General features: G+C 42.0%; 1 protein-coding gene across 2 annotated transcripts in view; it reads left to right on the forward strand.

Moving 5' to 3' along the window:
• STRN3 (striatin 3) overlaps nt 1-15,274 on the forward strand; it is a 532,215-nt gene that overhangs the window by 380,053 nt on the left and 136,888 nt on the right. The gene's annotated exons all lie outside the window — the stretch shown is intronic.

Consider the following 15,274-nt stretch of genomic DNA (forward strand, 5'->3'; position numbering starts at 1 on the left):
TGTTTAAGATGGAGTTTATTCGTTCTTTACTTAAAGAAGTGTTGATTGCATTAGATATGGATCAGTCTAGTCCTCTTGATATTAAAACTAATAAGCGTTTAAATTCAGTTTTTAAACCTCATGTAGTTATTCCAGAAGTTTTTCCAGTTCCTGATGCTATTTCAGAAGTAATTTCTAGGGAATGGAATAGTCTGGGTACTTCATTTACTCCTTCTCCAAGATTTAAGAAATTGTACCCTTTGCCATCTGATAGCTTAGAGTTTTGGGGAAAAAAATCCTCAAAGTTGATGGGGCTATCTCTACTCTTGCTAAACATACTACTATTCCTACGGCAGATAGTACTTCATTTAAAGATCCTTTAGATAGGAAGCTTGAATCCTTTCTAAGGAAGGCTTATTTATGTTCAGGTAATCTTCTTAGACCTGCTATTTCTTTGGCTGATGTTGCTGCAGCTTCAACTTTCTGGTTGGAGGCTTTAGCGCAACAAGTGTCAGACCATAATGCTTATAGCATTGTTAAACTCCTTCAACATGCTAATAACTTTATTTATGATGCCATTTTCGATATCATTAGAATTGATGTCAGGTATATGTCTTTAGCTATTTTAGCCAGAAGAGCTTTATGGCTTAAGTCTTGGAATGCAGATATGACTTCTAAGTCAACTTTGCTTTCTCTTTCTTTCCAAGGTAATAAATTATTTGGTTCTCAGTTAGACTCCATAATTTCAACTGTTACTGGGGGGAAGGGAGCCTTTTTACCTCAGGATAAAAAATCTAAAGGTAAATATAGGGCTGCTAATCGTTTTCGTTCCTTTCGTCAGAATAAGGAGCAAAAGCCTGACCCTTCCTCTAAAGGAACAGTTTCCGTTTGGAAACCTTCTCCAGTCTGGAATAAATCCAAGCCTTTTAGAAACTCAAAACCAGCTCCCAAATCCGCATGAAGGTGCGGCCCTCATTCCAGCACAGCTGGTAGGGGGCAGGTTACGATTTTTCAAAGATGTTTGGATCAATTCGATTCAAAGTCTTTGGATTCAGAACATTGTTTCACAAGGGTACAGAATAGGTTTCAAGGTAAAACCGCCTGTGAGAAGATTCTTTCTTTCACGCATTCCAGTAAATCCAGTAAAGGCTCAAACGTTTCTGAAATGTGTTTCAGATCTGGAGTCAGCTGGGGTAATTGTGCCAGTTCCAGTTCTGGAACAGGGCCTGGGGTTTTATTCAAATCTGTTCATTGTTCCAAAGAAAGAGAATTCTTTCAGACCAGTTCTGGATCTACAAATATTGAATCGTTATGTAAGGATACCAACATTCAAGATGGTGACTATAAGGACTATTCTGCCTTTTGTTCAGCAAGGGCATTATATGTCTACAATAGACTTACAGGATGCATATCTTCATATTCCAATTCATCCGGACCATTATCAGTTCCTGAGATTCTCTTTTCTAGACAAGCATTACCAGTTTGTTGCTCTTCCTTTTGGCCTAGCAACAGCTCCAAGGATCTTTTCGAAGGTTCTCAGTGCCCTTCTTTCTGTAATCAGGGAGCAGGGTATTGCGGTATTTCCTTATTTGGACGATATCTTGGTACTTGCTCAGTCTTTACATTCTGCAGAATCTCACACGAATCAACTTGTGTTGTTTCTTCAAAGACATGGTTGGAGGATCAATTTACCAAAGAGTTCCTTGATTCCTCAGACAAGGGTAACCTTTTTGGGTTTCCAAATAGATTCAGTGTTCATGACTTTGTCTCTAACAGAAAAGAGACGTCTGAAATTGGTTTCAGCTTGTCGATACCTTTAGTCTCAATCTTTCCCTTCGGTAGCTTTGTGCATGGAAATTTTAGGTCTCATGACTGCTGCATCAGACGCAATCCCTTTCGCTCGTTTTCACATGAGACCTCTCCAGTTTTGTATGCTGAACCAATGGTGCAGGGATTATACAAAGATATCACAATTGATATCCTTAAATCCCAATGTTCGATCTTCTCTGACTTGGTGGTTGGATCACCATCGTTTAGTTCAAGGGGCCTCTTTTGTTCGTCCAACCTGGACTGTGATCTCAACAGATGCTCCCCAACCTGAAAGACTCGCTGTATGGGGATCTCTGACAGCGCAGGGGGTTTGGGAATCTCAGGAGGCGAGATTACCAATCAACATTTTGGAACTCCGTGCGATTTTCAGAGCTCTTCAGTTCTGGCCTCTTCTGAAGAGAGAATAGTTTATTTGTTTTCAGACAGACAATGTCACAACCGTGGCATATGTCAATCATCAAGGGGGGACTCACAGTCCTCAAGCTATGAAAGAAGTATCTCGGATACTTGTATGGGCGGAATCCAGCTCCTGTCTAGTTTCTGCGGTTAACATCCCAGGTATAGACAATTGGGAAGCGGATTATCTCAGTCGCCAGACGTTACATCCGGGCGAATGGTCTCTTCACCCAGAGGTTTTTCTTCAGATTGTTCAAATTGGGGGCTTCCAGAAATAGATCTGATGGCCTCTCATCTAAACAAGAAACTTCCCAGGTATCTGTCCAGATCCAGGGATTCTCAGGCGGAAGCGGTGGACGCGTTGTCACTTCCTTGGAATTATCAACCTGCTTATATCTTTCCGCCTCTAGTGATTTCCAAAATCCTAATGGAGCGTTCGTTTGTACTGCTGGTGGCTCCAGCATGGCCACACAGGTTTTGGTATGCGGATCTCGTTCGGATGGCAAGTTGCCAACCTTGGACACTTCCGTTAAGGCCAGACCTTCTGTCTCAAGGCCCATTTTTCCATCAGGATCTCAAATCATTAAATTTGAAGGTATGGAGATTGAACGCTTAATACTTAGTCATAGAGGTTTCTCTGACTCAGTGATTAATACTATGTTACAGGCTCGTAAGTCTGTGTCTAGAAAGATCTATTACCGAGTCTGGAAGACTTACATTTCTTGTTGTTCTTCACATAAATTCTCTTGGCATTCTTTTAGAATTCCTAGAATTTTACAATTTCTTCAAGATGGTTTGGATAAGGGTTTGTCTGCAAGTTCCTTGAAAGGAAAAATCTTCTCTTTTGGTTCTTTTTCACAGAAAGATTGCTAATCATCCTGATATTCATTGTTTTGTACAGGCTTTGGTTTGTATCAAGCCTGTCATTAAGTCAATCTCTCCTCCTTGGAGTCTCAATTTGGTTCTGAGGGCTTTACAGGCTCCTCCGTTTGAACCTATGCATTCTCTGGATATTAAATTACTTTCCTGGAAAGTTTTGTTCCTTTTGCCCATCTCTTCTGCTAGAAGAGTTTGAGTTATCTGCTCTTTCTTGTGAATCTCCTTTTCTGATTTTTCATCAGGATAAGGCGGTTTTGCGGACTTAATTTAAATTTTTACCTAAAGTTGTGAATTCTAACAACTTTAGTAGATAATATGTTATCCCTTCCTTGTGTCCTAATCCTAAGAATTCTTTGGAAAAAACCTTACATTCTTTGGATGTGGTGAGAGCTTTGAAATATTATGTTGAAGCTACTAGACTTCTAGTCTTCCTGAAGGCTTCTGCCATTTCTTTGGCGTCTTGGTTAAAGTCTTTGATTCATCATGCTTATGTAAAGTCGGGTAAATCCCCGCCTCAAAGGATTACAGCTCATTCTACTAGGTCAGTTTCTACTTCTTGGGCTTTTAGGAATGAAGCTTCTGTTGATCAGATTTGCAAAGCAGCAACTTGGTCTTTGCATACTTTTACTAAATTCTACCATTTTGATGTTTTCTCTTCTGAAGCAGTTTTTGGTAGAAAAGTACTTCAGGCAGCTGTTTCAGTTTGATTCTTCTGCTTATAATTTCAGTTTTTTTTCATTATAAGATTAAAACTTTTTGATTTGGGTTGTGGATTAATTTTTCAGTGGAATTGGCTGTCTTTATTTTATCCCTCCCTCTCTAGTGATTCTTGCGTGGAAGTTCCACATCTTGGGTATCTGCTATCCCATACGTCATTAGCTCATGGACTCTTGCTAATTACATGAAAGAAAACATAATTTATTTAAGAACTTACCTGATAAATTAATTTCTTTCATATTAGCAAGAGTCCATGAGGCCCACCCTTTTTGTGGTGGTTATGATTTTTTTGTATAAAGCACAATTATTCCAATTCCTTATTTTTGATGCTTTCGCTACTTGCTTATCACCCCACTTCTTGGCTATTCATTAAACTGAATTGTGGGTGTGGTGAGGGGTGTATTTATAGGCATTTTGAGGTTTGGGAAACTTTGCCCCTCCTGGTATATCCCATACGTCACTAGCTCATGGACTCTTGCTAATATGAAAGAATTGAATTTATCAGGTAAGTTCTTACATAAATTATGTTTTACCAATAGAGGAGAGGAAGCATTGGTATATAAGGCTTGAATACAATTTAGAAATTGATCTCTAAAGCCGAATACTCTCATAGTTTGAAAGAGATGGTCCCAAGTAATTGAGTCAAATGCTTTTTGAGCATCGATAGATAAAATAGCAAGTTCTTGACTGGATTTATTCTTAGAGTTTAGAAAAAAAAGTCTATCAAAAGAAAAATTTTGCGAATGTTTGCTGAGGGGTTCCTTTGTGACATGAAGCCGACCTGATCCATATGGATCAAGGAGCCCAAAATTAGTTTGTCTATGTGCTAAGATGGTTGTAAAAATTTTGTAGTCCACATTTAGTAGAGATATTGGGCGATATGACTCGATTGTTTCAGGATTTTTACCCTTTTTAAGTATCAATGTTATTTTGGAAGCTGAAAAATAGGGTGATGGTGTTTTACCATTACAAAAATATTCGTTGAATAGGTTCAAAAGAGGAGAGGTGATTTCACTTTTAAGAATTTTATAAAATTCGGCCGCAAAACATTGAAGTTTTCTGTAAAAGTGTCTTTAAATATGTTCCCTGAAATTCTAAAGTGCTGATATACATTCTTATACTTCCATCCATCCTTATTCACCAGTAAAAAGGACCTTTACTACATCATCATTGAAAACTTTATGGTCATGTACTAGTAAATTGATTCACACAACTAAGCATGGACTGCTGCTGTTTATGTAAATTGTATACCTTCTTATGTAAAAGTTATACATATTATGCAAAGTTGGACTTATTTGTGTCCTGCAAGAATGAAATTAAAAGTGAATTGTATCTGCTGCTGATTTATTTGTGAGGTTTGCAGATTATAGTTTAGTGCATGTTCATCAGATTTTGCTGCGTGTCTGTTGGTTGGAGAGGGCTTTAACATAGCTAGTACAATAGAATGTGATTAAAAAAATATTGAGTAAATCTCTTTGCGTAGACAATCATCCTGGTACAGTGTATATACAACTGTCAAATATTAGTTAAAGGGACAGTCTACTTCAGAATTGTTATTGTTTAAAAATAACCAACACGGTAATATTAGTATACGTTTTACCTCTGTGATTACCTTGTATCTAAGCCTCTGCAGACTGCCCCTTTATTTCAGTTCTTTTGACAGATTTAGCATTTTAGCCAATCAGTGCTCTCTCATAAGTAACTCCATAGGAGTGAGCACAATTTCATGTATATGGCACACATAAACTAACGCCCTCTAGCTGTGAAAAACTGTCAAATGCATTGAAATAAGAGGCGGCCTTCAAGGGCTTAGAAATTAGCACATGATCCTACTAAGTTTAGCTTTTAACAAAGAGAACAAAGACAATTTGATAATAAAAATAAATTGGAAAGTTGAGTAAAATTGTATGCCCTATTTGATTCACGAAAGTTTAAAGGAGTAGTCTAGTCAAAATTAAACTTTGATTTATATAGAGCATGCAATTTTAAGCTACTTTCTAATTTACTCCTATTATTTTTTCTTCATTCTCTTGGTATCTTTATTTGAATGAAAGCTTAGGAGCCGGTACATTTTTGGTTCAGCACCTGAGTAGCGCTTGCCGATTGGGGGCTACATTTAGACACCAATCAGAAAGTGCTACCCAGGTGCAGAACCAAAAATGGGCCAGCCCCTATGCTTACATTCTTGCTTTTTTCAAATAAAGATAACAGGAGAACATAGAAAACTTGATAAAAGTAGTAAATTAGAAAGTTGCTTAAAATTGCCTGCTCTATTTGAACCATGGAAGTTTAATTTTGACTACACTGTCCCTTTAAAGAAGTCTGTGAACAACTATCATGTGACTGGGTTACTTGCCATAATGGAAGTGACACTGAATAGAAATAGTAAAGTTTATCAGCAAGAGCTTCCATTCTCTGTCATTCTTAAAGGGCCACTGTAAGTAAATATTTTCTATGCCTGTTACTAACTAACTACCCCAAATACGCTTTTTATCAATAGCATTTCATTAACATATTGCTACCGTATATCAGAAATCTTGTCTGCAAATGTAATTGTTTTCCAAACCCACTCTGTGGGTATCCTTTGCTCTGTACCAATCCGTTTACAATACCTAGGTTTCAAAATGGCGCTTTAAACACAAAGTTATTGGTTTAAGTATTTTGAACATGCAGTGCTGAAAATAGTGGGCAGGATAACGTGACATCATTGGTGAATAAAAGATATAACTTTTAGAACGTTATTAAACTTCGTTTTGGATAAAATATAGGTCAGTAGGTTTTAATTAATGTTTATTAACTTTAATATGTTAGTTGTTTAGATTAAAAATTATAACAGAAAGTAATCCTTTAATATGAAGGGACATCAGCCACTGTATAAATAGAAAATAATTTATGGATTCATAAAAATGATATTAAACTATGACTGAAATTGCTGAGTAGCCAATTATATATGTGTCCTGAAATGCAGTGTTTATTTTAGCATTGTGCTGTAGTCTGTTGATACTTAAACAGTCATCCATACTGTATTTTTTTATCTGTGTGTGTGTGTATATATATATATATATATATGTATATATATATATATATATGTGTATATATATGTGTGTGTATGTATATATATATATATATATATATATATATATACACACACATATACATACAGTGTGTGTGTATGTGTATATATATATATATATATATATATATATATATATATATATATTTCTCCAACATAGGTGTGTCCGGTCCACGGCGTCATCCTTACTTGTGGGATATTCTCTTCCCCAACAGGAAATGGCAAAGAGCCCAGCAAAGCTGGTCACATGATCCCTCCTAGGCTCCGCCTACCCCAGTCATTCTCTTTGCCGTTGTACAGGCAACATCTCCACGGAGATGGCTTAGAGTTTTTTAGTGTTTAACTGTAGTTTTTATTATTCAATCAAGAGTTTGTTATTTTGAAATAGTGCTGGTATGTACTATTTACTCAGAAACAGAAAAGAGATGAAGATTTCTGTTTGTATGAGGAAAATGATTTTAGCAACCGTTACTAAAATCCATGGCTGTTCCACACAGGACTGTTGAGAGGAATTAACTTCAGTTGGGGGAACAGTGAGCAGTCTCTTGCTGCTTGAGGTATGACACATTCTAACAAGACGATGTAATGCTGGAAGCTGTCATTTTCCCTATGGGATCCGGTAAGCCATGTTTATTAAGATAGTAAATAAGGGCTTCACAAGGGCTTATTAAGGCTGTAGACTTTTTCTGGGCTAAATCGATTCATTATTAACACATATTTAGCCTTGAGGAATCGTTTAATCTGGGTATTTTGATAAGATTATATCGGCAGGCACTGTTTTAGACACCTTATTCTTAGGGGCTTTCCCAAATCATAGGCAGAGCCTCATTTTCGCGCCGGTGTTGCGCACTTGTTTTTGAGAGGCATGACATGCAGTCGCATGTGTGAGGAGCTCTGATACATAGAAAAGACTTCTGAAGGCGTCATTTGGTATCGTATTCCCCTTTGGGCTTGGTTGGGTCTCAGCAAAGCAGATACCAGGGACTGTAAAGGGGTTAAAGTTAAAAACGGCTCCGGTTCCGTTATTTTAAGGGTTAAAGCTTCCAAATTTGGTGTGCAATACTTTTAAGGCTTTAAGACACTGTGGTGAAATTTTGGTGAATTTTGAACAATTCCTTCATATTTGTTCGCAATTGCAGTAATAAAGTGTGTTCAGTTTAAAATTTAAAGTGACAGTAACGGTTTTATTTTAAAACGTTTTTTGTACTTTGTTATCAAGTTTATGCCTGTTTAACATGTCTGAGCTACCAGATAGACTGTGTTCTGAATGTGGGGAAGCCAGAGTTCCTTCTCATTTAAATAAATGTGATTTATGTGACAATGACAATGATGCCCAAGATGATTCCTCAAGTGAGGGGAGTAAGCATGGTACTGCATCATTCCCTCCTTCGTCTACACGAGTCTTGCCCACTCAGGAGGCCCCTAGTACATCTAGCGCGCCAATACTCCTTACTATGCAACAATTAACGGCTGTAATGGATAATTCTGTCAAAAACATTTTAGCCAAAATGCACACTTATCAGCGTAAGCGCGACTGCTCTGTTTTAGATACTGAAGAGCATGACGACGCTGATAATAATGGTTCTGAAGGGCCCCTAAACCAGTCTGATGGGGCCAGGGAGGTTTTGTCTGAGGGAGAAATTACTGATTCAGGGAACATTTCTCAACAAGCTGAACCTGATGTGATTACGTTTAAATTTAAGTTGGAACATCTCCGCATTCTGCTTAAGGAGGTATTATCCACTCTGGATGATTGTGACAAGTTGGTCATCCCAGAGAAACTATGTAAAATGGACAAGTTCCTAGAGGTCCCGGGGCTCCCAGAAGCTTTTCCTATACCCAAGCGGGTGGCGGACATTGTAAATAAAGAATGGGAAAGGCCCGGTATTCCTTTCGTCCCTCCCCCCATATTTAAAAAATTGTTTCCTATGGTCGACCCCAGAAAGGACTTATGGCAGACAGTCCCCAAGGTCGAGGGAGCGGTTTCCACTTTAAACAAACGCACCACTATACCCATAGAAGATAGTTGTGCTTTCAAAGATCCTATGGATAAAAAATTAGAAGGGTTGCTTAAAAAGATGTTTGTTCAGCAGGGTTACCTTCTACAACCAATTTCATGCATTGTCCCTGTCGCTACAGCCGCGTGTTTCTGGTTCGATGAGCTGGTAAAGGCGGTCGATAGTGATTCTCCTCCTTATGAGGAGATTATGGACAGAATCAATGCTCTCAAATTGGCTAATTCTTTCACCCTAGACGCCACTTTGCAATTGGCTAGGTTAGCGGCTAAGAATTCTGGGTTTGCTATTGTGGCGCGCAGAGCGCTTTGGTTGAAATCTTGGTCAGCTGATGCGTCTTCCAAGAACAAGCTACTTAACATTCCTTTCAAGGGGAAAACGCTGTTTGGCCCTGACTTGAAAGAGATTATCTCTGATATCACTGGGGGTAAGGGCCACGCCCTTCCTCAGGATCGGCCTTTCAAGGCCAAAAATAAACCTAATTTTCGTCCCTTTCGTAGAAACGGACCAGCCCAAAGTGCTACGTCCTCTAAGCAAGAGGGTAATACTTCTCAAGCCAAGCCAGCTTGGAGACCAATGCAAGGCTGGAACAAGGGAAAGCAGGCCAAGAAACCTGCCACTGCTACCAAGACAGCATGAAATGTTGGCCCCCGATCCGGGACCGGATCTGGTGGGGGGCAGACTCTCTCTCTTCGCTCAGGCTTGGGCAAGAGATGTTCTGGATCCTTGGGCGCTAGAAATAGTCTCCCAAGGTTATCTTCTGGAATTCAAGGGGCTTCCCCCAAGGGGGAGGTTCCACAGGTCTCAGTTGTCTTCAGACCACATAAAAAGACAGGCATTCTTACGTTGTGTAGAAGACCTGTTAAAAATGGGAGTGATTCATCCTGTTCCATTAGGAGAACAAGGGATGGGGTTCTACTCCAATCTGTTCATAGTTCCCAAAAAAGAGGGAACGTTCAGACCAATCTTAGATCTCAAGATCTTAAACAAGTTTCTCAAGGTTCCATCGTTCAAAATGGAAACCATTCGAACAATTCTTCCTTCCATCCAGGAGGGTCAATTCATGACCACGGTGGATTTAAAGGATGCGTATCTACATATTCCTATCCACAAGGAACATCATCGGTTCCTAAGGTTCGCATTCCTGGACAAGCATTACCAGTTCGTGGCGCTTCCTTTCGGATTAGCCACTGCTCCAAGGATTTTCACAAAGGTTCTAGGGTCCCTTCTAGCTGTGCTAAGACCAAGGGGCATTGCTGTAGTACCTTACTTGGACGACATTCTGATTCAAGCGTCGTCCCTTCCTCAAGCAAAGGCTCACACGGACATCGTCCTGGCCTTTCTCAGATCTCACGGATGGAAAGTGAACGTGGAAAAGAGTTCTCTATCTCCGTCAACAAGGGTTCCCTTCTTGGGAACAATAATAGACTCCTTAGAAATGAGGATTTTTCTGACAGAGGCCAGAAAAACAAAACTTCTAGACTCTTGTCGGATACTTCATTCCGTTCCTCTTCCTTCCATAGCGCAGTGCATGGAAGTGATAGGTTTGATGGTAGCGGCAATGGACATAGTTCCTTTTGCGCGCATTCATCTAAGACCATTACAACTGTGCATGCTCAGTCAGTGGAATGGGGACTATACAAACTTGTCTCCGAGGATACAAGTAAATCAGAGGACCAGAGACTCACTCCGTTGGTGGCTGTCCCTGGACAACCTGTCACAAGGGATGACCTTCCGCAGGCCAGAGTGGGTCATTGTCACGACCGACGCCAGTCTGATGGGCTGGGGCGCGGTCTGGGGTTCCCTGAAAGCTCAGGGTCTTTGGTCTCGGGAAGAATCTCTTCTACCGATAAATATTCTGGAACTGAGAGCGATATTCAATGCTCTCAAGGCTTGGCCTCAGCTAGCGAGGGCCAAGTTCATACGGTTTCAATCAGACAACATGACAACTGTTGCGTACATCAACCATCAGGGGGGAACAAGGAGTTCCCTGGCGATGGAAGAAGTGACCAAAATCATTCTATGGGCGGAGTCTCACTCCTACCACCTGTCTGCTATCCACATCCCAGGAGTGGAAAATTGGGAAGCGGATTTTCTGAGTCGTCAGACATTGCATCCGGGGGAGTGGGAACTCCATCCGGAAATCTTTGCCCAAGTCACTCAACTGTGGGGCATTCCAGACATGGATCTGATGGCCTCTCGTCAGAACTTCAAAGTTCCTTGCTACGGGTCCAGATCCAGGGATCCCAAGGCGACTCTAGTGGATGCACTAGTAGCACCTTGGACCTTCAAACTAGCTTATGTATTCCCGCCGTTTCCTCTCATCCCCAGGCTGGTAGCCAGGATCAATCAGGAAAGGGCGTCGGTGATCTTGATAGCTCCTGCTTGGCCACGCAGGACTTGGTATGCAGATCTGGTGAATATGTCATCGGCTCCACCATGGAAGCTACCTTTGAGACGAGACCACCTTGTTCAAGGTCCGTTCGAACATCCGAATCTGGTCTCACTCCAGCTGACTGCTTGGAGATTGAACGCTTGATCTTATCGAAGCGAGGGTTCTCAGATTCTGTTATCGATACTCTTGTTCAGGCCAGAAAGCCTGTAACTAGAAAGATTTACCACAAAATTTGGAAAAAATATATCTGTTGGTGTGAATCTAAAGGATTCCCTTGGGACAAGGTTAAGATTCCTAAGATTCTATCCTTCCTTCAAGAAGGATTGGAAAAAGGATTATCTGCAAGTTCCCTGAAGGGACAGATTTCTGCCTTGTCTGTGTTACTTCACAAAAAGCTGGCAGCTGTGCCAGATGTTCAAGCCTTTGTTCAGGCTCTGGTTAGAATCAAGCCTGTTTACAAACCTTTGACTCCTCCTTGGAGTCTCAACTTAGTTCTTTCAGTTCTTCAGGGGGTTCCGTTTGAACCCTTACATTCCGTTGATATTAAGTTATTATCTTGGAAAGTTTTGTTTTTGGTTGCAATTTCTTCTGCTAGAAGAGTTTCAGAGTTATCTGCTCTGCAGTGTTCTCCTCCTTATCTGGTGTTCCATGCAGATAAGGTGGTTTTACGTACTAAACCTGGTTTTCTTCCAAAAGTTGTTTCTAACAAAAACATTAACCAGGAGATTATCGTACCTTCTCTGTGTCCGAAACCAGTTTCGAAGAAGGAACGTTTGTTGCACAATTTGGATGTTGTTCGCGCTCTAAAATTCTATTTAGATGCTACAAAGGATTTTAGACAAACATCTTCCTTGTTTGTTGTTTATTCCGGTAAAAGGAGAGGTCAAAAAGCAACTTCTACCTCTCTCTCTTTTTGGATTAAAAGCATCATTAGATTGGCTTACGAGACTGCCGGACGGCAGCCTCCCGAAAGAATCACAGCTCATTCCACTAGGGCTGTGGCTTCCACATGGGCCTTCAAGAACGAGGCTTCTGTTGATCAGATATGTAGGGCAGCGACTTGGTCTTCACTGCACACTTTTACCAAATTTTACACGTTTGATACTTTTGCTTCTTCTGAGGCTATTTTTGGGAGAAAGGTTTTGCAAGCCGTGGTGCCTTCCATTTAGGTGACCTGATTTGCTCCCTCCCATCATCCGTGTCCTAAAGCTTTGGTATTGGTTCCCACAAGTAAGGATGACGCCGTGGACCGGACACACCTATGTTGGAGAAAACAGAATTTATGTTTACCTGATAAATTACTTTCTCCAACGGTGTGTCCGGTCCACGGCCCGCCCTGGTTTTTTAATCAGGTCTGATAATTTCTTTTCTTTAACTACAGTCACCACGGTACCATATGGTTTCTCCTATGCAAATATTCCTCCTTAACGTCGGTCGAATGACTGGGGTAGGCGGAGCCTAGGAGGGATCATGTGACCAGCTTTGCTGGGCTCTTTGCCATTTCCTGTTGGGGAAGAGAATATCCCACAAGTAAGGATGACGCCGTGGACCGGACACACCGTTGGAGAAAGTAATTTATCAGGTAAACATAAATTCTGTTATATATATACACACACATATACATACAGTGTGTGTGTATGTATATCCCGGCCCTCCAGGACTCCAAACGCCACTGCAGGCGGTTGAAAAGGACCTGGAGATCCAGCAAGACCCCTGCCAATTAAACAGCCTACAAAGAAGCCATCACTACCCACCACCACCTCATCAAAACCCCCAAGAAGACAGCCATCCAAGATAGAATCAATGCTAACGTCCACAACAGCAAGGAGCTATTCACATTCAAGGAATTCTCCAATCCCAACAGCGACACCAACGACATCCCACCCTCCCAGGACCTCTGCGATAACCTCGCAACGTACTTCCACCGCAAGATCGTTGACATCTATGACAGCTTTGCGCCCCAGAACTCACCCACCACCTCCTACTGATACCTCACCCAAATACACCACCCCCCACAGACCATCTGAAGCACCCTAACCACAGAGCACACCATCAGAATCATGAGATCGATCCACTCTGGAGCCCCCTCAGACCCATGCCCGCATCACATATTCAACAACGCGGGTTACACCATCGCCCCGAGCTCTGCAGCACCATCAACTGCTCCATCGAATCCAGCACCTTCCCGGATGTTTGGAAGCACACAGAATTAAAACCCCTACTGAAAAAACCCATGACTGACCCCAATGATCTGAAGAACTACCGTCCAATCTCTCTGCTCGCCTTTGCGGCCAAAGTCATTGAGAAGTCCATCAACGCACAATTCATTGACTACATTGAGGCCAACCGCACCCTGGACCCTTCCCAATCAGTTTTCAGGAGCACCCACTGCACCGGGACCACCCTCTTCGCCGCCACAGACGACATCTTCGCCCTACTTGGCTGAGGAGAGACCGACACCTTCTTTCTCCTACACCTCTCAGCAGCATTTAACACTGTCTCCCACCTCACCCTCCGCACCTGCCTACACGATTCCGGCATATGCGACAAAGCCCTGGAATGGATCACCTCCTTCCTTACCGGCAGAACCCAGAAATTTAGACTCCCACCCTTCACTTTCAAGCCCACAGAATTCAGCTGCGGTGTACCCCAAGGCTCTTCGCATAGCCTCACCCTATTCAACATCTACATGCCCCTCTCACCGCCATCGCCCGATGACACAACCTCAACATAGTCTCCTATGCCGACGACACCCAACTTATCATCTCACTCACCAGGGACCCCACCACCACCAAGAGAAACGTCCATGAAGGGCTGACAGCAGTCTCCACCTGGATGAGCTACAACTGCCTAAAGCTGAACGCAGATAAGACCGAAGCCATCCTACTTGGTCCCACCACATACGCCTGGAATAACTCCTGGTGGCCCACATCCTTCGGACACCCTCCAACCCCCACCGACCATGCATGAAATCTAGGCGTCATCCTGGACTCATCACTCTCCATGGACTAACGAATCAACGCCGTCTTTTCTGCATGCTTCCACACATTTCACCTGCTGCGAAAGATCTTCAAATGGATCCCAACCGAGACCAGGAAGACTGTCACCCACGCCCTCATCAGCAGCCGACTGGACTACGGCAACGCACTGGCTCCACCATCAAGCTCCAAAGGAGACTACAGCGCATCCAGAACACCTCGGCCAGACTAATCCTCAACATCCCTCGTCAATGCCACATCACCAAACACCTGCGTGACATGCACTTGCTCCCCATCAACAAAAGAATAACCTTCAAGCTTCTCACCCACGCATTCAAGGCCCTCTACAACATCGGTCCTGTAATGTCCTTACATAGCAAACATTAACTCTTTATATGAATGATGCACTTGCAACTTCTAAATGTAAACTGGCACTTTATTAACTGGATTACATAGCAAGGTGGCTCCTGTAGATTTGCACACAGTAATATGGATAGATACACATATATAGTCCTTTATAATGAATGGCTGCTGCACTCCTTATAACTTATAATGTGTAACTGACAGCTCTTACTTTTCCTGACTGGCTGATGCTGTATCCTCTGCAGTGATCTGTAGCTGACATTACACTTATTGTTAGAAGCACTTGTCTGATCGTGAGGTTCAGTCCTTGTTACTTGTACTTTATAACTGCATCACACTGTCACAAGATGGCTTCTCTGAACTGTTCTGATTCTAAACACAGCCCACTTGATGACATCATCTTTGCATGGAAGCCTCAATGTGCCATCTAACCAAACCAGGAAGTAAGCGCAACACTACAAGTCCCATACTTGAACTACCGGGTTACCTTCTACACCCACGCCAGACAACTTCAATCGGCCGACCAAGCCCTCGCAGTCTTCCCCTCATCAGGAAAACCACAGTGGGAGACAGATCCTTCTCTCACCTGGCAGCCAAGACTTGGAACACCCTCCCGCTGCACCTCAGACAAGCTACCGCCCTAACTAAG

This window comes from Bombina bombina, chromosome 1, assembly GCF_027579735.1.
Source record: "Bombina bombina isolate aBomBom1 chromosome 1, aBomBom1.pri, whole genome shotgun sequence".
Classification (NCBI taxonomy): Eukaryota; Metazoa; Chordata; class Amphibia; order Anura; family Bombinatoridae; genus Bombina; species Bombina bombina.